The 24511-nt window shown below is 35.0% G+C and overlaps 1 long non-coding RNA gene and 1 other non-coding gene across 5 annotated transcripts in view; both read left to right on the plus strand.

Annotated features, from left to right (window-relative positions):
- The window catches only part of LOC109496175, a 593347-nt gene that overhangs the window by 455859 nt on the left and 112977 nt on the right, over positions 1 to 24511 (plus strand). The window lies entirely within an intron of this gene.
- On the plus strand, positions 3856 to 3961 carry LOC111558652. Its single transcript, XR_002739728.1, has one exon. It is a non-coding gene; the product is annotated as a U6 spliceosomal RNA (small nuclear RNA).

Consider the following 24511-nt stretch of genomic DNA (forward strand, 5'->3'; position numbering starts at 1 on the left):
GGAATGACAAGACCAGTAAGAAGATCACCATTGCTGATTGTGGACAAATCTAACAAATTTGACTTGTGTTTTATCTTAACTATGATACCATTCCTTCTGTAGCTCAGGAGAGCACCCCTTCATCCCCATCTGCTGGAAATATCCTATGATCTCTGTGTTCTTCCTGCAGTTCTATGGGTTCCATGTTTTCCTTACTCCCCTCCAAGTCTAGCTGGATTGCAGCATTAAGTTTATTATAATAAAGTAAAAACTGAAACAAAAACAACAACAAAAAGAAAATAATTTGCCTAAAATATGTTCCTTATTTGTTACATGAATTTCTGGCTGTCATTTATAGCAAGAAAACCCAGTGAATTTGAAGAGCATCTACTTTTATTTTGTTTGCAAAAACTCTTGGCTTATATTAAGAAAGGTCTGTCCTTACCCTGAGTTCTCGCATTTTATATCTATGTTCCACTTGGTCTTCATACTAACATGTCCAATCTTCTTTGTTATCATCTTTTACTCAAAATGGATTGACTTCTAGTCTTCCTCATTCTGTTACAAGCACTACAGTTTTTCTAGCTATCAAATCCTGCAAACTTATGATAATTTTCAAATGTATTCTTGTTCCATCATATCCAATTAATTGTCTTAGACTTTGAAGACATCTGTTAACCACATTTATTTTGATAACGACCCAATTGGACATGGTAGAATTCTGTATACAGATGGGGAGATGGTGAGTCACTTTGAAGGTTTAAATAACCATTATTCAGGCCCAGATCCTGTCACAATATCCCCATTAGCTCTTTCTGTAGCATTTACTCTTCTATTTTACTTTTTTCTGACACAATGTGTATAATATCCTATATTTTAATTTTATGAATCTTACAGTTGAACTGTTTCACTTGTGCTTAGCATGTTTCAAGCTATAGCAATGCCTTTGATGGCTCAGAATAAGGCTCTCTGTGTCCACTCCAAAAGGTGGCTGTTTTTGACCACCTCTGAAAGATGAATAGCTATAGCATATTCTATTTACTATATTCCTTCTAGACAGTTACTTTCAGGGAAATTACCATTCTCATTTTGAATCTGCCTTATGATCACAGACAAATCACTAGCAGGCACGTTCTATTATAAAAATTTTCCAGTGTGGTGGATTTGTACCTCAAGCACACTTATAGCTATCAGACAGACGTATTATCACTAATACCCATAAATCCACAGTCAAGGTGAAAAGACATGCAAATAAATAGCAATTTCTCCTGTTAGAGATATGTAACAGGAACCCATGATACCTACAGAGAGTATCAAACCTAATGTGAAGAAGTCTTGAAAGCTTTTTCAGTGGGTGGAGGAACTCATATTTTTATTTAGATACATTCATATGACATAAGATTCTCCACCTTAAACATTTTAAATTATACAATTCAGTGCTATGCAGCATATTCACAATGTTGTGCAACCATCACCACCACCTAATTCCTGAAAGTTTTAATCACCTCAAAAAGAAACTCCATACCCATTTTAAGGAGTCACTCCTTATTTTCCCCTGTCCCTTCCCCTAGAAACCAATAATATATTTTGTCTCAATGGATTTGCCAACTCTGAACATATTCTAGAAATAGAAACATAAAGTAGATTAGTCTTAATCTAACAAGATCAATTTTGGGCTTCCTTAGGGACAGTTTCTGTTTATTGAGTTTCCTCCCCTCCTGTTTATGGGCCATATATGATCATATTAGTTGTATGCATCATATTTTTGTTGAAAACTGAACATTTTTAATATAATAATTTGGCAACTCTGGAAATCAGATTACCCAATGCCCCCAAGGTTTGCTGTTTTTCCTTGTTGCTGTTCTTTGGTCACTTTTCAGAGCTAATTTGTAAAGTCCCTATTCTGGGTCATGTGTTGCCACTAATGTTTCTATTAGTTTGGTGGTGAGCTAGAGACTGGACAGAGATTTGCTTAAACACTTGGAAACAATAAACTCCAGTCTTTTCCAGTGGCATGTATGTATGCTGGGCATGTCTTCAACACTCAGCTAAGCAGTCTACAACTCTGCCTTAGCCTTTACTTCCTCCCTGTGTAGATACTGAAGGGCAGTCAGAGTGAGAGCTTAGGGCCTTCTTTATTCTTTATCGAGCATGTGCCCTGCTCTGAAAATTCACATGACTTTCTAGATTCCCAGGACTATGTTGAAGCTTTTAGAAACAGGTGTTTCTCTGAAGCATCTCATTCCCTAGTCTTTTCTCCCAAGCTCTTTCATTAGTGAGTGATTTTCTCCAAGTGTTATCCATTGTTTCAGACAGATATACATCTCCCTGTAAATGTTTTTGACAAATGCCCCAGAAAGCTGCCTCAGCATCTGTAGAATTCCAAGTTAGGCAGGATAAAGGCAAACCCTCTAAGCTGGTCTTTCAGAGAGCCATTAGACAGGTCAAAACAAATAGCCACGATTCTTTGAGAATGAGTTCTTGTCCGCCCTCTGGTACTGGTACCTGTATAAGGGTTGTGTATTAACTGGGGAATGTGAAATGAGAACAGGGAAAGTTAAAATACCAAAAATCTCTCTGTTCTTACCAAGATTCGGAATACTTTTCTTACTTAAATCTTGCCTTCGTTGTTGCAAGCTTTTGATCTGTTTCCAGAATTGCGAAAAGGTTGATTCTGACAGTTTTTACAAGATTTTGTTGCCTTTATGGAGGGATGAACTTTTGGATTTCTTTACTCTGCCATTTTCACTGACAACACTAGAAAAAACTTTTCAGATGATATTACAATTAAGCTGGGTTTTAAAGATCCAGCAGGAATTGGTCAGGTAGAAAGTTAAGAGAACAAACTAGATAGAGCTATTTATCCAAAGGCCCAGAAGTACAAGGAGGAAATTAACATGTTCTGGGAAATGACCCTAATTCAGAAAGGCTGAATTATAGGATACAATTAAGTAATAAAGACATGCATTTTGGAGGATATAGGATGAAGACTCAGAACTCCTTATGCCATAACAATATTTGAACTTAATTTGGGCAGTGTGTACTGAATTATTTAAGCAAACTTGTTTAAAAAAATGAATGTGATTTACCTATTCATTTTGCAAGCATTATGGAATATGGATAGTTTGAGAATAAATTTAGGCAAGGAATCTAGTAAAGAGACTAATATAAACATCATGAGCATAAGAGATGATGAATCAAACTGAGGATGCGACTGTTGAACAGAAAAGAGTATTTAGTACTTAGAGAGGGAGATACTTAGGAGCTAAAATTGGTACTCTCCAGATGTTTCAATGTGTGGAGAGAGGGAATGCACCGCAATGAGGAGAAAGTGTAAGGAAAAGGTCTAGAATAATGCTGGTATTTTGGCTTTGGAAAAGTGACTGGACATTGATAGCATTCACTGATTAAGAATACTCAACATGAAGTAAATTTGGAAAAGAAAAGCTAAATGAATTCAGGTTTGAACATTATGAGATTAAGTTGTTCATGAAACATGCAGAGGAATATTCAATGGACACTGGGGACACACAGGTTTGATGCTCAAGAGAGAATGTGGAGCTGCCAATGTAGCCTTTGGATAGCTAAGGTATATATTAGTGATAAAGAAACTGTGGGTATAAATGAAGTCATTAGAAATAAAAAATATAGGGGTGCCTGGGTGGGTCAGTCAGTTTAGTGTCCTACTCTTGGTTTTGGCTCAGGTCATGATCTCTCAGCTTCATGGTTTTGAGCCCTGCAATCGGGCTCTGTGCTGGCAGCATGGTCCCTGCTTGGGATTCTCTCTCTCCTTCTCTCTCTGCCCCTTCCCCACTGGTGCTGTCTCTGTCTCTCTCAAAATGAATAAATACACTTTCAAAAAAAATAAAAAATGTGGTGCTGACTTCTGTAGTGCATATATTAAAATTGCAATGATACAGAGAAGATTACCTTGGCCCCTGCACAAGTGCTCCATATTGTGTAATCTATGGACATGGTATTTTGTGAATGGCCTTTTCAATAAAAGAAAACCTTATGGAAAAAGTGAAATAAATATAGTGAAAAAGTATGATTAAGGCTATCCTAGAACTCTTTAACAGTTGAATAGAAAATTTATTATTAGTATTCCTAGCCAAATTGCATAATACAATAAAAGTCAATGAAAAGGTTTATTCATACTAGTGTATGAAGAGATTATACCATTCTTTATTATTAGATGTGTACCTTAACTTTACAACTATTGAAGTTTTCATATAGTCAACACAGAAAGTTTTCTGATGGAAGATTAAGCCTGGAGGGAGAGTTTTGTTCCAATAGTGTAGAATCCAGAGTTCTCATTTATATGGTAGAACAGTTTACCTGAGATAACCATTCTTTTGTTTTGTTTTTTTAGATATAGGTCCTCAGTATGAATTTAATTTTTAATATTGTGATATGCAAGGAAATTAAGTTGCTTTAAGAAAATAAGATGAGAGAGTCCTCCAAAATATAATCAGGGGGGAAAAACTGCTCTTGAGAAATGTGAGGTATAGTTAAATCCCCCAGGATTAGTTTTATTCCCAACTTTAATCTATCCTAAAGGTAGAATTTCTTTAAATTACATCCAAAGACATAGCTCATGCTTTAACAAATAAATAATACATTATTTATTTCTATTTAAATGTGCTAGTATTTGTGGATAAGAACTGCTTTTAGGTTTTTTTTTTTCAAACTAACACCATGATTACATAATGTAATATTGCATATATGATACAAAATACTATATATTTGACAACAGAAACACAGTATTTATAAATAAAGATTGTAATAATTGGTCACAACCAGTGTTCAAAATGGACATATCTAATGAAGAGTAAACTGAGTTACTCAGAAAAGATTCACTGCAAAGGAATGGAGATTAGCTCCTTTCACACGGCAAGATAATTCCCCAGCTACCATGTCATATGGGTAGTATTTGTGAGGGGCAGCACATCTTTCTATAAAGAAAGAAAATATTTTAGGCTTTGCAATTTATACCATCTTTCATAACATCGGAAATATGTCCATGTATTGCAAAAACAGCCATGGGCAATACATAAAGGAATGAATGTGCTTAGTGTTTGAAAAAAACACAAACAAACAAACCTTATATACAGCTGCCAAATTTTGATTTCCTATAACTTTCATGCATCAGGCAATATGATGCTTTTGATTGTTTTCAACATTGAGGGTAAAAAAATACTTTCTTAGTTCAACATGGAAAGCAAACAAAAACAAGCAGAAGGTCACATTAGGCATTTGGACTACAGTTTGCTGACTTCTGATTTAGCACTAAAATCTAGGTGATTATTCTTTCAAACTGAGTATATGCTAGCCTAAGACTGAGTTTTCTGGATTCTGAAAACTCTGAGGTTGGAGCAGTGTGGTTTTTTTCCCCCCTCATATCTTACTGTCCCTCTTATTTGATGTTAAATAAATGATTTTGTTTCATAGACTCTTAAACTTAGGTATTTAGAATGACTATACAGTCATTCTGTAGACTACACATGTATGGCCGAATAAAAATATGAATGACACTTCTATTTTGGTAGAGAACTAGACAGAACCCAAAATCAAATGACTCAATTTTCTTTTTTCCCAACATTTTTAATGGGACTATATTATAAGAAGTCCAGTTTCTTCACTGATGTTGACTTAACCCACAATATGTAAGCATAATCAGTTTAAAATTCCATATCCATTTCAATTACTGACAAAGGAGCATAATAACGGAGTTCATCACTGGTCTAAATAAATATATTATTGGTTCTGTGCCTACAAAGCTTAGGCATTTAAAGACTAGAGATTTGGGGGTGCCTAGGTGGTTTAGTCAAGTGAGCTTCTGACCCTTAGTTTCAGCTTAGGTCATAATCCCAGGATTGTGGGATCCATGCCCAACATGGAGCCTGCTTGAAATTTTCCCTCTCTCTCCCTGGGCCCCTCTCCCCAGCTTCCTCTCTCTCTCTCTAGTAAAAGAAATTTAAAGAAGACTGGAGGGTTTTTTTTATGGCTATAAAGCACAATTATTTTAAATATGACATTATTTAATAAATATATGTATATAAAAACCAGATAATCATATTGATTTTCTTTTGGCTACATAATAGTGTACTAAGCATTGGAACATTTGTTTCCCTCAATCATGTGTTTAGTTGTGCTAACTCTCTAGATGTTTAATTCTTCAGGCGATAATAGATTAACAACCTTGATATAATAAAGCATAATGGTTAAGAGCATAAGGTCTGCAATTAAACAAAACTTCATATCTCAGATCTTACTTCTGACTACCTATGTGACCTTGGACAATTTACTTGTCTGTGACTTGTTTTCTTCTCCTTTGCATGGAGGCAACAATTGCTTAGCTCAGAGGAAGTTAAAATTTAAGAGTTAATATGTACAAATTGTTCACAACAGTTTCTGGTGCATTTTAAGGACTTAATACATGTGAGACATGCTTATTTTTAGTTATCTATTTCATACCACCCACCAAGTATAATATAGGAGAAAATAATTAGGAGCCATTAGAGAAGATTTCAGACAAAGTGCCTGATACATTAAGAATATTTACATCATACAAGTAACCTACATTGAAAATGAGAACTGAAAGAATATTCCTACCAGCAGAAAGCAGCTAAAGGCACTGTGGAATTTTACCCCAAATCAACAGAAGAAATAGTTACCTTTTCCTTTTAAAAGGACATACTCATATTCATCCATAAGCATGCTTTTACTTGTATCACGTTTCTTTTACTTTCAAATATTTTAAGTTAGAAGGCACATCTGTCTCCCTTTATGTGAATAAATCCCCTTTGAATGTTGCCTTTTCCTTGGCTGTGGAAGCATATTAATGAGAAGGTTATTTACAAAACTCAGAGTTATCTTGTATCATGATCGCTATACTTAGAATAGTCAGCGGATTCAAAAGTGCATAGAAATAATAAAGTAAGGTATCAAAATTGAATTAAAAAGGGAAAAACACAAAATTTTTATTAGAAATCATTGCCACATATCTTATCTTTAATTTGTTGAATAAATTTATTAATTTATTGATTCATTATAAAGAAGTTTCTAGTTTGGAATCTTCCAGAATAGGCATAAATCAAATAAATGGCTTTTGATAAAAAGCAAATAATCCCCAAATATCTTCAAGTACAGTGGATGGTTTTTTTGTTGTTGTTGTTTGAGAAGTTTTTGCTGTTGTTGTTATTGTTCTTTTTTAAGGAACTATGTTCGCAGTGAATAAGATGCTTGACACTAGTTGGTTTTCAGTGTCTAAGATAAATATGTACCATATCTGAGGTAATTCTCTTTTAACATCCTAAAATTAGGTTCTGTTTATAATTTTGAGAATGTTAATTCATACATTACAACATTAGACTTTTTTTTTCATTTCATAAGGCACAATTTAATTATATCAATCAATTACTATTTAATCTCACAAGAGATAAATTTTGACAAACGTTTTCAGTGAGAGTATTAGAATCTCTTAGTTTTTGTGCAACTTCAATGCTACACCCTTATCGTTTGCATGCTCCCTCCCATACCCAAATAACCATTTTTATTATGTTGCTTCTTCTTGTATTTTCATCAGATTATATTATTTAGTGTTTGTCACTTTGTAACTTAAAAACATTATACTATAATGTACTTTTCAATCTTGCTTATTTTACTCATTATTTCACTAATCATATCCATTTTGTTACATGTATCAAGCATATAGAGAATAGTGTTTGCTTTTTTCCATTTTTGTTTTAAAAAAATTGCTAATTCTGTTTATTTGATTTGTCATTTTTATTAAGGGAATGTCAACTATGCTTTAATACAGGGAGAAGTGCAATTTAAAATTGACATCTTGCATTACTTGTTTACCCAGAATTTCTACACAAGAAAGAATTATACAGCTTAGCCTTTTTTAGCTATATGCTGATAGATGCAGCAAGGTAAACTGATTTCTAATCCCCAGTTTTACAGAGATGATATATTTATCACAAATAAATGAAATACACTCCAAGAACAATTTTATAAAGTTTCCCCCAAATCCACATTTCTTCCTTATTGAATTAGATAGAAATATTCATCGTCATAGGCAACCAAAATTTCTCTTGGTGTTTTTATAGTTAATGTTCTCAGTGGGAAGAGAATAATGCAAACCCAAATATAAATATGGCTTGTACTAAATCAAAAGGAAGTTTAATATTGTTCACAATACCAATTTTAATAAGCATTACCAAAGGTTTAAAAACAATTTAATTGGGGTGCTTGGGTGGCTCTGCTGGTTGAGTGTCCAACTCTTGATTTAGGCTCAGGTCATGATCCCAGAGTTGTGGGATCGAGCCCCGTGTCAGGATTCATGCTGAGCCTGAAGCCTACTTGAGATTCTCTCCTCTCTCTCCCTCCACCCCTCTTCCTGGCTCATGCACACTCCCTCTCTCTAAAATAAAATAAAAAATAATAATGTAACTCTCTTAATTACATCTGACACCTTAATATAAGATAATAAGGCTTGACTCAGACACATGGTTCATTTAATCAAGTAGGCTTTTGTCAAGACAAGTCTACTGACAGATGTTTATAATAATACAGATGTCACAATACAGAAAAATAACATCTGGGAGATTATTTTTACAAGTGAATATTCTTGGACTTTATTCTCAGAGATTCACTTCAGTAGATCTGGATTAAGGCTGAAGTTTGGACTTTAGATGGTTAATCTAGAAGCTTTTAGTGTGATTTTCCACTCATCTTGCATTGAAAACCACTGTGGTCCCTTCTCTGAACTTGTACCATAGTTTACATGTATCTTTATGAGGAATACAGCACATAGTTCAGTATTATAAATTTTTTCCTCGTAAGGAAATAATTTCATCAATGGTCAGAAAAAGGTTTATGTTGCTTTTGTTCTTTTTTGATGTTAAATTTCATGTTGTAAGCAAAATATTAAGCACATTAATTTTTAAGGAGTAATTTAAATACCTTCCATATATTTCTTAGATGTCATATTGTACTAGGAATGCTTCAGTTATAGCTTTTTTTCCTTAAGTTTACTTGTGTTTGTCCATATAGCCACTATTTGTATGTAAATCATTCACATTGATTTTTTTAAATAAAAAAATACTGAGTACCTACAAATTACCATTTATGGTTCTTGAGTTGCTGGGATTCCACACAAAGTCCTCTCCTCTCCCTAAGTAAACTACCCGATTGAGTACTATTTAGTAGGGACAAAAGAAAGGCTCTAGACATAAATTAATACATTTCGGGTACTAATAGGAATTTTAGGGAAAAATATAGCACAGTTGGTTGGATCACAAGTGGTGTAAAGGCTAGCTATTTTATATAGACTTAATAGGAAAGGCCTCTGTGGAAGTGACACTTCAGCAGATATCTAAAGGAAGTAAGGTCAACCACTATAGACATCCAGAAGAAAATAATTCAGGTCAAGAGGTAGCAACTGATAGTCCTTAAAGCAGAAATTGGCATAACGATAAAGAGAATGAGAGGACACTGTGAAAGCAGCAGATTTAAGGATGAAAAAATGGTAAAAAATGAAGGCAGTGACATAGCTGGTTGTCTTATCGGTCATTTAAAAACTAGCTTAGGGGCGCCTGGGTGGCTCGGTTGGTTAAGCGTCATACTTCGGCTCAGGTCATGACCTCACAGTTCGTGAGTTCGAGCTCCTCATGGTGCTCTGTGCTGACAGCTCAGAGCCTGGAGCCTGCTTCCATTTCTGTGTCTCCCTCTCTATCTGCCCCTCCCCACTCTCTCTCTCTCTCCCCCTCTCTCTCAAAAATAAGTAAACATTAAAAAATTAAAGAAAAATAAAACCTAAAAAAATGAAACAAGTAAAATATTTGGCTTAATATGTGTGAGGGGGAAGCTACCTGATTGATGTTAATATAAATGCAGTATATCTGGTCTTTTTGGTTACTGGATGGAGACCAGACCATTGAGGGAGGGGTGGAAGCAGGGATACCAGTTTGGAAGCTACTGAAATGCCCTAAGTTAGGGCTGCCAGGGCCTATACAGTAGGGTTGTTATGATGATTATAAGAAATAGCTGGACTCTGGACATTTTTTCAAGGTAGATTTGATAGGATTTGCTGATGGATATGGATGAGAAATATATGAAAGAGATAAGTGAAAATGGCTGGAAAAATTGGGCCTAGGAAACTGAAAGAATGGATTTCTACTTACTGAGAAATATCAGATTGCATCAGAATCATGTTGAAAGTAGATTTAAAATATATATTTATTTATATTAAGATACCTATTAGACATTCAAGTGGACATGACTGTGAGGATTTCTTCTGGCTGGCCCGTATTATGTTTATTATTTATCACTGGTGTTTAGTGTCCTCTGCAACCTTGAATGTTTAAAAGTACAACAGCTATTAATGGCAATTTATGCAACTATTAAATACATAGTATTAAGCCTGGATCTGAGATAATCATCTTTTAAAATTCTATATCCAAATAAATCTGCATTAATGTCTACTTTTAGTTTTGTTTCTAAATAATCTTTCTACAAATAGAAGAATGAAATGTCTGCCCCTCATTCTCTCTTTTCCCACCCTAACATGCACCCGCCCTAACATACACACCACCTCAAACTCACACCCCCAACACACACCCACACACGCTGTCACAAGTTTTTTACTTCAATGAAGCTCAATTAACTAGATATATAATGAAATAGGACTTCAAACTATGTTCGTATTTGTATGTATTTATTGTTGAAACAAAAAAGGAAAGCAAGTATTAACCTGGAATTTGAGATTTTTCTCTACAGTATAATATTTATATTTCTCATTCTCATCTTTATAAAAGTGAAAGAGTTTAGCCTAATGTTCAAAAGATGCAATGACATTTTGCTTAAATGAAGAAAAGGAGTAGAGATAATTCTGTATAAATATGGCTATAGAGATGTTTAACTTGTAAGCAGAGCTTATAATAGTAATGATATGAACATTTGCTGAAATCTACTATGCACTAGGCATTTGCTAAGGAATTTGCATGAACTATTAAATATTCACACAAATATTGTGAGGTTGATTCCATTATCATTCCTTTTCTAGATTATAGGGAAATGGAGGCACTAAGTAGTAAAGAAACTGGAATGTGGTAACACAGCATTATTAGGTATACTTAACATGATCCACTTCTATCTTACTCCATATCTGTTTTTATAAGCATGAAGCCACACAGGGTTAAATGAATGAAAAAAATATTTCTGTATGTGCAGTTTTGATATAAGAGATTTATGTGAGAGAATCCACTAAAGACTAGCCTTGTTTAGATGATTGGTATTTGGATAACAGTGTGGTTGGCATCTCTGGGAGTATTACTTGCAAGGTGAACCAACAGTTGGCACATGTTGCTTTGCGAGATAATGATTTGAGGTTCGACTCAATAATCCAACTCTCCCTTTGCTACTAGGACAAGGAAAGAAAAAAATGACTGGGATAGCAGTTTCTGAAAGATGTATCTATAAAATAACACTAATCTTGAAGTAGCCTTCTTTCCTTCTGGTTTTCACTCAGTTGTGCTCCCACCTCAGGTTTTGCACATGTTTTATTTTCTGAAGATGTGCTTCCTTGATTTCTTTCATTTTTTAGTGGCCTTCTAAACTCAAATATCATGTCATCAGAGAGGAATTTTTTGACTATGTGATCAAGAGACTTCCCCTTACCTACCATGTGCACAGGCATTATTACTTTAAAAAATCATAGTCTTGTATTTATTTCCTTCACAGCATAGCTCATACCATTTGTAAATTCATTTCCCTGTGTACTTGTTGATTGCATGCCTCCATTTCTAAAATATAAGCTTACTTCACTTTTCAACGTGTAACACTTGTCTATAATATCTTCCTATACATCACAGATGATCGATAATGACTTCTTACATTAATGAATCGATAGTGCCACCAATCTCTCATCGTCTTTCCACTACATCCAATGAATGAGAATTTGCCTCACTTTGCAGTGCCTGGTGTTAAAGACTACTTACTGTGATTGAAAGATGTAGGTCAGAATGTGAGAAATTAACCAAGCTTTCTATAAATTAGGCTAGCCCAGTAACCATTTGCTGCAAATAGGTTTGCAGTTCATATTGAAATTACTCCAAATTTCCAGTTAAGAATTTTTCCTAAAAGCCTATCATCACTTCACACTTCTAATAATTAAGACAAGACCTGCCATCTGGAATCTAGTAGGTTCCTCTACTCCATAAACCTGCTTATGTCGCTCATTTACTAAGCCTAAAATCTCAATACCTAAGCTTTATTTTTCAGTCTTTTTTAGTCCTTTCCTTATAAACCCATGTGGTCATGGAAGTCTTTACCTAGTCATTTATCTGTAAATCTCTGATGGAATGGGAAATGGGTATGTTGTCCTAGAATATTTTTAAATCCAGTCCTGTCTCTGGACATGGACAAGTTTTGACATCTGAGGCTCAGATTTATCATCTATTCGAAGTGAATGATATAATATGGTTCTAATTGGTATTATGCAAATTACACTATGATGCAAATTAGAGCTTTGGGATTTGAAAGACTTTTATTAGAGTCTTGAATCTTCCCCTTAACAACTGTTAGTCTTTGAGGAGTGTTCCAACCCATAAACTTGAAAAAGGACTAGCATCTACTTCATATGCATCTAGAGTGAAAAGTGCACTTCCTTATACAGAATAGAAACTAAATAAATGGTAGCTACTGAAGAGCTTGGTGACTCTAAGGGAAAGTTGGGCATACAAATATGAGTACAGTAGCAAGATTATATGTGGAATAATGATCTCTATAATCAGAGAAGGCAGTAACCAATCTTCTGAGGAAGGGATTCTTTACAAGATGAGACAGTTAAACTGAATGATGATCAATAGGTTTTCACCTGATGCTCTCTGCCTTTCCCCTGCTCTCTCTCTCTCTCTCTCTCAAAAATAAATAAAAATTTTTAAAAAATTAAAGAAGTGTGGTAGAGAATGAGAAGCAACAAGAAATGGTATGATGATCTGAGGCTGAATTGAACATTGCATGGAAGTGGAGAGCAGGAAAAATGGCAAATACATTGTTATATCTCATTGTAATTTTGATTTGTATTTCTCTGGAGATGAGTGATACGGAACATCTTTTCATGTATCTGTTAGCCATCTGGATGTCTTCTTTGGAAAAAAATGTCTATTCCTGTCTTCTGCCCATTTTTTAACTGGATTATTTGTTTTTTGGATGTTAAGTTTGTTAAGTTCTCTATAGATTTTAGATACTAACCCTTTATCAGATATGCCATTTGCAAAAATCTTCTGCCATTCCAAACATTGCCTTTTAGTTTTGTTGATTGTTTCCTTCACTGTGCATAAGCTTTTTCTCTTGATGAAGTCTCGATAGTTTAATTTTGGTTTTGTTTCTCTTGCCTCCAGAGATGTGTCTAGTAAGAAGTTGCTATGGCCATTGTCAAAGAGGTAACCACCTGTGTTCTACTCTAGGATTTTGATTGTGTTCTGTCTCACATTTAGATCTTCCATCCATTTTAAATTTATTTTTGTGTATGGTGTAAGAAAGTGGTCCAGTTTCATTCTTTTGCATGTTACTATCCAATTTTCCCAACACCATTTGTTGACAGATATCACCTCACACCCGTCAGAATGGCTAAAATTAACAACTCAGGAAACAATATGATGGTGAGGGTGAAGAGAAAGGAGAGCCTCTTACACTCTTTGTGTAAATTCAAACTGGTGCAGTCACCCTGGAAAACAGTATGGAAGTTTCTCAGAAAAATTAAAAACAGAACTACCCTACTATCCAGCAATTGTACTCCTAGGTATTTACCCAAAGATACAAAAGTACTGATCTGAAGGGATACATGTACCCTGATGTTTATAGTAGCGTTATCAACAATAGCCAAATTATGGAAAGGGCCCAAATGTCCATCCACTGATGAGTGAACAAAGAAATGATAGATAGATAAATAGATGTAGATAGAGATAGAGATAGAGACATATAGAGATATATAAATATATAATTGAATATTACTCATCCATAAAAAATGAAATATTGCCATTTGCAACAACATAGATGGAGCTAGAAAGTATTATGATAAGCAAGATAAGTCAATCAGAGAATGAAAAATACCATATTATTTCACTCATATGTGGAACTTAAGAAGTAAAACAGATGAACATGGGGGGTGGGAAATTGAGGCAAACCTGGAAACAGACTGGTAACTAAGAGAACAAACTGCAGGTTGATAGAGGGGTGGTGGGCAGAGGGATGGGTTAAATTGGTGATGGATTTTAAGGAGGGCACTTGTAATGAACACTGAGTATTATATGTAAGTGATGAACCTCTAAATCCTGTACATGAAACTAATATTACACTATGTGTTAAGTAACTGGAATTTAGACAAAAACTTGGAAGGAAAAAATCAAAGTTAAAAACAAATACATTGTTAGATGTAGATAAGGACCGATCATGAAGAAATTTATGTGGCATAAAAAATATAATTTAATTCTTACTGAGATAGAAAAAATTGGAGGATTTGAACCAAGAAATTGTCAACCTCTGAAAAACTGCTGTGATATTTATGATTTATAATAATAATATATATTTGGTCTTTGTCTCATTCTCTTATACAGTGCTCATAAAGCCATTAGAATTCCCTAACTGATTACAATTATAAAACTGCCTCTTGTTATTTTATGACGTAACTTTTAGACCCTATCTAAGGATGGGGGCTGGTTGCCAGGACAACCAACCATCTGATTAAAGGGTTTGAAGTTACTTTCCGTACCTGGACTTCTGGAGAGGATGGGGACACAGGCTCAAGGTTGAATCAGTCTCTAATGGTCAATGATTTAATCATGACTTTGTAATAAAGCCTCCATAGCAATCCAGAAGTACTGGTTTTGAGAGCTTCCAGATTGGTGAACACATGAAGATGTGAGGAGACTGGCCCTCCTGGAGAGTGCATGGAAGCTCCTGCACTTTCCCCATATCTTGCCCTTTGTATCTCTCCCATCTGAATGTTCTTGTTATATCCTTTTATAATAACTCAGTAATCTAGTAAGTAAAATGTCTCTTTAAGTTCTGTGAGATGCTCTAGTAAATTAATTGAACTTTCTGAAGGGGGTCATTGGAACAGTCAATATATAGCTGGTAGATCAGAAGTATAGGTGATAACCTGAGCTTTGGTGTCAGAAGTGGGAGAAGAAAACAACAGTCTTGAAGGCCTGGGGAGGGTGTACTTGGAATCTCCAGTTCTATACCTGGTTGGTGTGGTTCAGAATCCATCCATAAAAATTAAATACTACCAGAAAACCTAATATTTTTCTTCGATATTTATGAATATAGTGCATATAATAAAGTGAAGAGTTCCTACTATTTTATGTTGATGAGTTTTGAGGATATGTGTATCTTTCTACCACTATCCAAAATCAATGGAAAGTTCATCATCACCATGGAAAGTTCCCAAATGTTTCTAGTCAATTCCTAGTCCTTCTCTGCACCCCTACTCACTAAGGAAACCACTTTATGATTATATTATCATGAATTATTTTGCTTACTTTGGGTTTAATACAAATAAAGTAACAGAGTCCATATGGTTTGGTTTGATATATTTTGCTCAATCTAATGCTTTTTTGTATATGCTAACAATATAAATTTCTTTCTTTCTTTGGTTTCCTTTAGCAGACTGAGGAAGTATGCTTTTATTCCTAAGGTGCTGAGAGTTTTTATTATAGATGCATGTAGAATATTATCAAACATTATCTCTGCATTTATTGAGATTATCATATATATCTCTTTATGTTGTTAGTGCAGTTAATTAAATAGATTTTCAATGTAAAATCTGTTTTTCATTATTGAGATAACATTTGATCATGCTTTCTGTATAATAGGATACAATTTGCTAATATTTTGTTAAAGGATTTTGCATGTATGGTGATAAGAAATTATTATCTGATTTTATTTTTACCATATTTTTATCAGATTTTCGTGTCAGGTTATATTGACCTCACAGTACAATTTGGGAATTGTTCCAATCTGCTAGATTTTCTGGAAGAGTTTGTATAAGACATTTATTTGTTTCTTTTAAAGTATTAATAAAATTTACCTGTGCTGCCATCTAGGCCTAGAATTCTCTTCATAGTTTTTAAGATTGTTTTCAACCATGTTAATTGATATAGAGCTATTTATTTTTCTTATTTTGTTTTGAGCTTTTTTAGGTAAGTTGGGTTTTGCTTTGTTTTTGTTTTTGGAGAAAAATTTTGTGTTTGATATAAGTTTTCAAATATATTGGCATAATGTCCGTGTATGTCCTTAGCATCATTTTAATTACTGGGATGTCTCTACTGGTATCTACTCTTTCATTATTGAAGTTGTTAATTAGTGTTTTCTCTCTTCTTGATTAGTCTTGCAAGGGATTTATTAGCTCTATTAATCTTACAAAAAGCAACTACATTTACTTCCTATCCCTGGAGATAATGCAAACCTGCTACAATGTTAGCTCCTGGAATCATAATAAAAGCAGTGATCTATACGGAGGTGGATAATGTCTGTAATGAGCATGTTAAAGTGAATGCACCATCCATTCTCCAAAACTCACCAGATGGTCATCTTCTATGGGAAGGCTTGGAGGTCATTCCATTTACCAAAGTGAAGAGGGATGCACTGGTTAAGTGGTACAAAGACCAGTATCTTGGCAGTTCATTGGTGGTTTTCCCAAAGGAACTGAAAACAATTACTCCAATAACTGCACTGAAAGGAAAATTGGGGGAATATCTAAATGCTTTCAAGATTGCTGGTCACACACAATGTTCAATTTTACATGGATTTCTAGAGATCTGAAAGTGGCATCATGATGTTGGTAGACAATTCTACATGGTCCTCTCAATTTTTGCATATCTTGAATCAACTTTTGTTCTGTAATAAGTTTCCAAATAATGTTTGTATAGCAGACAGCCTTAGAAGATAGAGATAGGGTCCCCTTCCAGGACAGAGGTTATATTGTTTGGCTTTGATGATAAAGATAATGTTTCTTCTGGGAAGGTATTTGAGCAAGTTTTCTAATAGCTTCCTCATCACACATTTGGAGTTTGAAAGCTTGAGGTCCCTCAGTTGTGAGGCAAATTCACTCTTTGTGCATGTGGGATCACATGTGCATGTGTGGGATCCCACACATGGAGTGTGGGATCACTCCATGTGAACCTTGATGGGACTTAGAGAGCAGGGAGAACTAATGCAAACATGAAACTCAAGATTCTTTCTCTGTCAGGACTAATAAAACACTTTGCCTTTGTCTTTGACCTGAGTTTCATGTCTTCTGCTAGCATACATGCACTTGTGAAAGGTTGACTTGTTAGCTTGGAAACAGAAAATTTCAGATACTTCATAGCTTTTGATAATTAACCCCTATACCCTTACAGATTTAGAACATAAAGGAAGCTACTATTAAGCTGAGTTCAGACTAAGTGGACCGGTCAGTCCACAGACCCACTTAGAGGTCATTTCTCTAACCACTAGATGTATAATCAAAATCAATGTAGTTGGCAAAATGCATAACCACTACATTTGGTCCTTGGCCTGTGTGGTAGGAACTCTTGTAGTTTGGAAGTCTATGTGGTACCTCTGATTGTCCCTTTCCCATAACCAGTATTTTATTTTATTTTATTTTATTTTATTTTATTTTATTTTATTTTATTTTATTTTATTTTATTTATTTTTAAATCACATGTTTGAGGAAATAGCAAAAATTAACAGCACCTTAAAGAACTAATGAATGCAAGAGTGGTAATCCTACCATATCTCAGCTCAGCTTCCAAGTCCAAATGCTACAAAAATCAGACAGAATATGGAGAATGAAAATTATATACTATTATATCAAGGAAGTGATAGCTTCAATTCAGACACTCTACCAGATGCAGTGAGAATAAACATGATCTGAGAAACATGGCATGAGACAAAGTATGATTTATAAAATTGATTTATTTATGTCTCTCTCTGTTAGGGGAGAGAATCAGAATGCGTTCACATTCACTTAGAAGAAAAAATGGTATATAGTTACAATTTCTCCAGGGCTGTGTTGATTCCCTTGCTCCCTTTTATATCCTCCAAAGAGATCTAGACCCTTTGGACATTACATGAAATATCACTGGTACATTGAATTGATGATATCATACAAATAAAAGATTGGATGAGCAAGAAGTGGCTAGTGTATTAGAGGCCTGGGTAAGACATGAAGTCCACGGGGTGGAAACTAAAGACTAGAGTCCTGCTACTTTGGCAAAATGTCTAAGGGCTAATGCTCTTAGCATTCTGGGAAATCCTCTCCAAAGTAAAACAAATTATTTCATCAGACTCTCCCACCATGAGGACTCTGAGATTTCTCTTATTTTATAGTGATTCTAGAAATAAAAAATATCTTAGATTTTGTATTCAAATAACATTATGCTATTTCATGAACAATATAAGAAACTTATAATTGTACAATTCCATTTATTCTTCTCTCATACTTTGTCCTCTTGATGTCATATATTTTACTTTTGGATGTACTACAAATCTCACAGAATGTATAAATATATTTTAAAATAATTTATTAGTTAATAATATATCCACTGAATGTATAGAAGAAGATGGCCCCATGGCCTTTGCCTTCTGGTGCTATGCCCAAGAATAAGTTCCATTAAATGGAAAAAAAAATGACATTGTAGATGTCACTAAGATTATTCATCACTTGATTTTAAAATAAGGTTATACTGGATTATCCAGGTGGGTTCAGTGTAGTCACATGAGCCCATAAAACCAGAGGATGTCTAAAGAAGAGGAAGTTAGGGAGATTAGAAGAACAAGAATTTGAACTTTCATTGTCGGCTTGAAGATGAAGGGGCATTGTGGAAAGTATGAGAAGGAAAAATTTCTGGCATCAATCAGTGCACTTAAAAGTGGATCCCAAGCATAGAATATAACTGAAGTCAGGCTGATAACTTTATTTTAGCCAAATGTGACTCTGACCAGATTTATATACTACCTATCAAGTTTCTGACCTTCGCAACTATGAAGATAATTATATACAAAACATACGTATGTGTGTGTTATAATTATGTATATTACTTATTATGTATATTATAGACATTGCATATAATTAAGCATATATGCATATATATGTAATAGATACATAATAATGAACATATCCTTTTCTGTTACTTTTTACTCCTTTTACTCTTCTATCACCTGGTATTAGGGAGTGAGGCCTTTGGGAGGTGCTTAGGTCATGAGGATGAAGCCCTCATGAATGGGATTAGTGCTTTTATAAAAGAGGCTCCAGAGAGCCCCCTACCCCCCTTCCACCATGTGAGAACACAGCAAGGCACTAATGATGAACAAGTAAGGGGGCCTCTACCGGAAGGTGACCACGCTGATACCTTGATTATGAACTTGCCAGTCTCCAGCATGTGAGGAATTTCTGTTGTTTATGAGTCATGCAGTCTGGGATTTTGATACAGCTCTTCTTTTTTTTTTTTTTTTAGTTAAAAAAATTTTTTTAATGTTTTATTTACTTTTGAGAGAGAGAGAGAGAGGCAGAGTATGAGCGGGGAAGGAGCAGACAAAGAGGGAGACACAGAATCCGAAGCAGGCTCCAGGTTCTGAGCTGTCAGCACAGAGCCCGACACGGGGCTTGAACCTACAAGCTGTGAGATCATGACCTGAGCTGAAGTCAGACACTTAACCAACTGAGCCACCCAGGTGCCCCTTGGTACAGCTCTTCTATAAATAAACTTAAGACATACTCCTTATGGATGTAGGCTTCTTTTATTACTTTCCATTAGCTTGAAGAATTTAGCATTTATTAAAGGTTGTATCTATTAGAAATGCAATCTGTCAGAGTCTGTCAGAAAATGATTTTATTTCCCCTTCTGTATTGAAGAATATTTTCACTGGTTATATAATTTTTGGTTGTTTTTTTTTCATTCAGCATTTTAAAGATATCATTCTACTGCATTGTTAATTTGCCATTTGTGTAATATGACATTTCCTTGTGTGGCTTTTAAGAACTTTCCCTTAACTGTGATGTTTTTAACGTTACTCTACAATATACCTAGGTATACATTTTTTATATTCCTTGGGTTTTCTAGGATCTGTTAATCCCTCACTAGTTTTTTTTGGAAAATTCTCATACATCTTCAAAATTTCTTCTCATCCATTATTTCTCTTTTTTGGCGACTCAAATAACATTTATATTAAACAATTTGATTTTGTCCCACAGATATCTGACCTTATTTTCCATTTTGTTTTCACATTTTTTTCACTTTTAATTTTGTAATGAGGTCAGTGGAAACTATCTTCACGTGTAGCAAACCTTTGTTCTGCTGATTCCATCATGTTGCTAGGTATGTCAAATAATTTTTAATTTTTGATAATTTTTTTAATTTCTAGCATTTATATTTTATTCTATATTTTAATGAATTTCTCCGTGTAGGAATTTTCCATTTGTTCATATGTATTCTCAATCTTTTCCACACAATGTGTCATTTAAGACATTTACTATAGTTATTTTAATGTTCTTATGTGATCATTACATTGTTAGGACCATATCTTGGTCTACTTCTGTTGGCCTTAGATCATATTTTTGTTCTTTTTTGTATGTCTCACAGGTTTTAAAAATGTTATTCCTAACTATACTAGAATTAATTTATTAAAATTACCAATAAGGAGTTAATCCATTATAAACTCCAAATTTTTTTTTTTTATTTCCAAAATAGTGTGTAAAAGCTAAGAAGAGACTGAAGTAAATATTTATTCCCAGAGAAGGCAACATCCATTCTTCTGTCAGACTGCTCTAGGGTGACTGCTGTATGGAGTCTGCAGTTCAGCTGGGCCTGGGCTTTATTGCAAATTCATTTAGAAGCAGTTCAATGCGGGCTTCAAATGTTTTAGTGGCAGGATCTGGGCTTGCTCTTCAGCAGGGTTTGGGATCTAAGCACCAAAAAAGGTTTGGTGATCTTTTTACATTTTCTGTAATAATAAAAGTGTTCACCTTCTTCAAGCATCTTATGGTTCCTCCTACTTTAGGGTTAGGATACCTACTTCTAGGTGACTTTGGAAATATTCTTTGCTCCTAAATCCCAACTTCCCATCCTAACCTTTTTGCCATCAGGCTCTCTCTCTCCTCCCCTTGTTCAGCATCAAACCTTTAACCTATCATAACTTGAATGATTTTTTCTGAACTCTCCTGTGCAGTATACTTTAATAGGCCACTGCCTTTTACTTGGTATACAGATTTCAAGGTGGTCTCCATGCTCTCCACCTCCTGCTATTCATGCCTTTCTGTGATTTCCTCTGATTCAGTGTGCACAGGACTGGTAATTTCTTCTAATCAGTGGATGTGGCAAATGTAACATGATATATGGTGATTATGTTGTGCATATGATTACATACAAATAAAGCACCTATCTCTGGACTCATTACCTCTGTCTCCCTTTCTGCCATTCCTTCTCTGTTCTATCCACTTACCACCAGCAGGCTTTCAATAAGTCATCTGCTATTAATCCTACAAGGATTATAGGGGAGCGAAAAATGCCAACAACTGGAAGGACCTTGGAAGTGGCTTCTTGGTCAAGCCTCTTGTGAGATCCCAGAACCGGAGTAAGCTTTAACCATAGCCTTGTGTGGATGTCTGTAGGTGGCTGACATAAGCCATTCCTGGATTCTAGAACTGCAGATACCATGAGATAATAAATATGTGTTGTTTTAAATCCCCATGTTTGAGGTAGTTTGCTATAGACATTCTTAGAAACCCTGTCTGCCTCATGGGTGATCTTCCTCAGTTCTTTTGCCCTCTCCTGGGCCTTTTGTGTGTTGCCTCCATGCATCTGATACAGACTTGTAAAAGTTGGGCAGGTGAAGACTTGCTGTGTATACCATCAGCCCTGGTATACAGTAGAATCCCCATGGACTATATACCATGTTATTAAGGACAGACATATTTATACTCAATACATTTCACTGTTTACCTGAAGTTCAAACTTAAGTGTAGCCCTATATTTTTTTTTAATTTTTTTTTCAACGTTTATTTATTTTTGGGACAGAGAGAGACAGAGCATGAATGGGGGAGGGGCAGAGAGAGAGGGAGACACAGAATCGGAAACAGGCTCCAGGCTCTGAGCCATCAGCCCAGAGCCCGACGCGGGGCTCGAACTCACGGACCGCGAGATCGTGACCTGGCTGAAGTCGGACGCTTAACCGACTGCGCCACCCAGGCGCCCCATGTGTAGCCCTATATTTTTTAGAGGGCAGTCATAAATGGAGAGTCACAACCAAATATTTTTTGATGTCTGTGCCACTCTCACCAGTTTATTCCTAACGGTCTATATAGATGGTATGTTCATTTTGGCCTTCCCAAGGAGCATCATCTTGTGGAGGTCTTATGGCCTCACTGAACATATCCCATCAGCAGGCCCACCTACCTGAGTTTTTTGATAACATCCTTACTATCTGTCAGGGCAGCCTAAACATCTATTTATACTTTGCTTAACTGTGGCCATAACTTTCTTCATGTTTCTGAGATTTTAACCCTAACAGAAAGTTTGCCCCATTCTTTAAGGTCCTTGCCAAATTATCATTTTCATTTTTTTTTTTTAGTGTTTATTTATTTTTGAGAGAGAGAGAGAACACATGAGTAGGGGTGGGGCGGAGAGAGAGGGATACAAAGAATCCGAAGCACACTCCAGGCTCTGAGTTGTCAGCACAGAGCCCAATGAGGGACTTAAAGCCACCAACCTCAAGATCATGACCTGAACTAAACGGCTGCTTAACCAACCCACCCACATGCCCCCAAACTATCACTTTCTATTCCAAAAAAATGCCTGATGCCAGTTAATTCTCATTCAGTTTTATATTCCAGTCTCACTTAATTCTCAAATAGAATCTCAAGGATACCCTCTGTCTCATAATGGGGTATGCTAGCTAAATCTTGCACTTCCTTTGGGGTGTAATTACATTCCATGCTTATCAGGTTTAACATGTCTCCAGCCAGCTTATGATGATATAGCCCTTGTTTTAGGCTTGGTGGTTAGGAAATTAACTCCTAAGAATCAATTGTTATTTTGTAGACAAAAGGCCTATTTTGTGTCTTCCTGCATGGGGGAGACATTATTATTATAATTGTTATAATAATAATAATTATTATTATATTTGATAATAGTCAATTTGACAATGTGAATGATATCTTATTGTGATTTTGATTTGCATTTCCTTGATGATTAGCCATGTTGATCATCTTTAATGTGCCTGGTGATCATCTGTGTGTCTTCTTTGGAAAAATCTCTACTCTAGTCTTCTGCCCATTTTTTAATCAGGTTATTTGATTTTTTGATATTAAGTTGTGTAAATTACATATTTTGGCATAGCCTCTTATTGGTTGTATCATTTGCAGATATCTTCTCCCTTCCCACAGCTTACTTTTCACTTTTGATTTGCTGAGCGAAGCTTTTTAGTTTGATATAATCCCATTTGTTTATTTTAGCTTTTGTTGCCCTTGCCTGAGGAGACTGGCTCAAAAAAATTTTTTTTAAAAGAATGTCAAAGGGCTTATTTCTTCTGTTTTCATCCAAGAATTTTAAAATTTAATCCATTTTGAATTTATTTTTGTATATGGTACAGTAGTGCTCAAGTTTAATTCTTCTGCATGTAGCTCTCCAGTTTTTTCCTACACCATTTATTTGTAGAGACTGTCTTTTCCCCATTTTATAATCTTGCCTCATTTTTCATAGACTAATTCCTATGGCCTAATTTCCATAGACTGTACATTCATGGGTTTATTTTTGGGCTGTCTGTTTCATTGATCTGCATATCCCTTTCATTCCAGTACCATACTGTTTTGATTGCTATAACTTTTTAGTATAGTTTGAAACCAAGGAGTATGATACCTCCAGATTTGTTCTTTCTTAAGATTGCTTTGGCTATTCAGGGTCTTCAGTGACTCCATACAAACTTGAGATTCTTTGTTCTAGTTCTTGGAAAAATGCCATTGATAGTTTGATAGGGATGTCATTTATTTTTTTTATTTTTAAAGTTTATTATTTATTTTTTTTGGGGGGTGGGTCAGAGAGAGGGAGAGAGAGAGAATCTCAAGCAGGCTCTGCATTTTCAGCACAGAGTCTGATGTGGGGCTTGAACTCATGAACTGTGAGATCATGACCTGAACCAAAATCAAGAGTCACACATTTAACCAACTGAACCACCCAGGTGCCTGGATAGGTATGTCATTTAACCCGTAAATTGCTTTGGGTAGTATGGACCATTTTAATACTAATTATTCCAATTCATGTGTATGAAAATATCTTTCCATTCGTTTGTGTCTTCAATTTTTTTTTTTTTTTTTTTTTTTTTTTTTTTTACCAATGTCTTATAGTTTTCAAAGTGTAGGACTTTCACCTTCTTGGTTAAGTTTATTCCCAGGTATTTATTCTTTTTCTTATTTTAAAATTTAAATTATATTAAAATAATTTTTAATGTTTATTACTTTTTTGAGACAGAGAGAGACAGTGCA

Source organism: Felis catus, chromosome F2, assembly GCF_018350175.1.
Source record: "Felis catus isolate Fca126 chromosome F2, F.catus_Fca126_mat1.0, whole genome shotgun sequence".
Classification (NCBI taxonomy): domain Eukaryota; kingdom Metazoa; phylum Chordata; class Mammalia; order Carnivora; family Felidae; genus Felis; species Felis catus.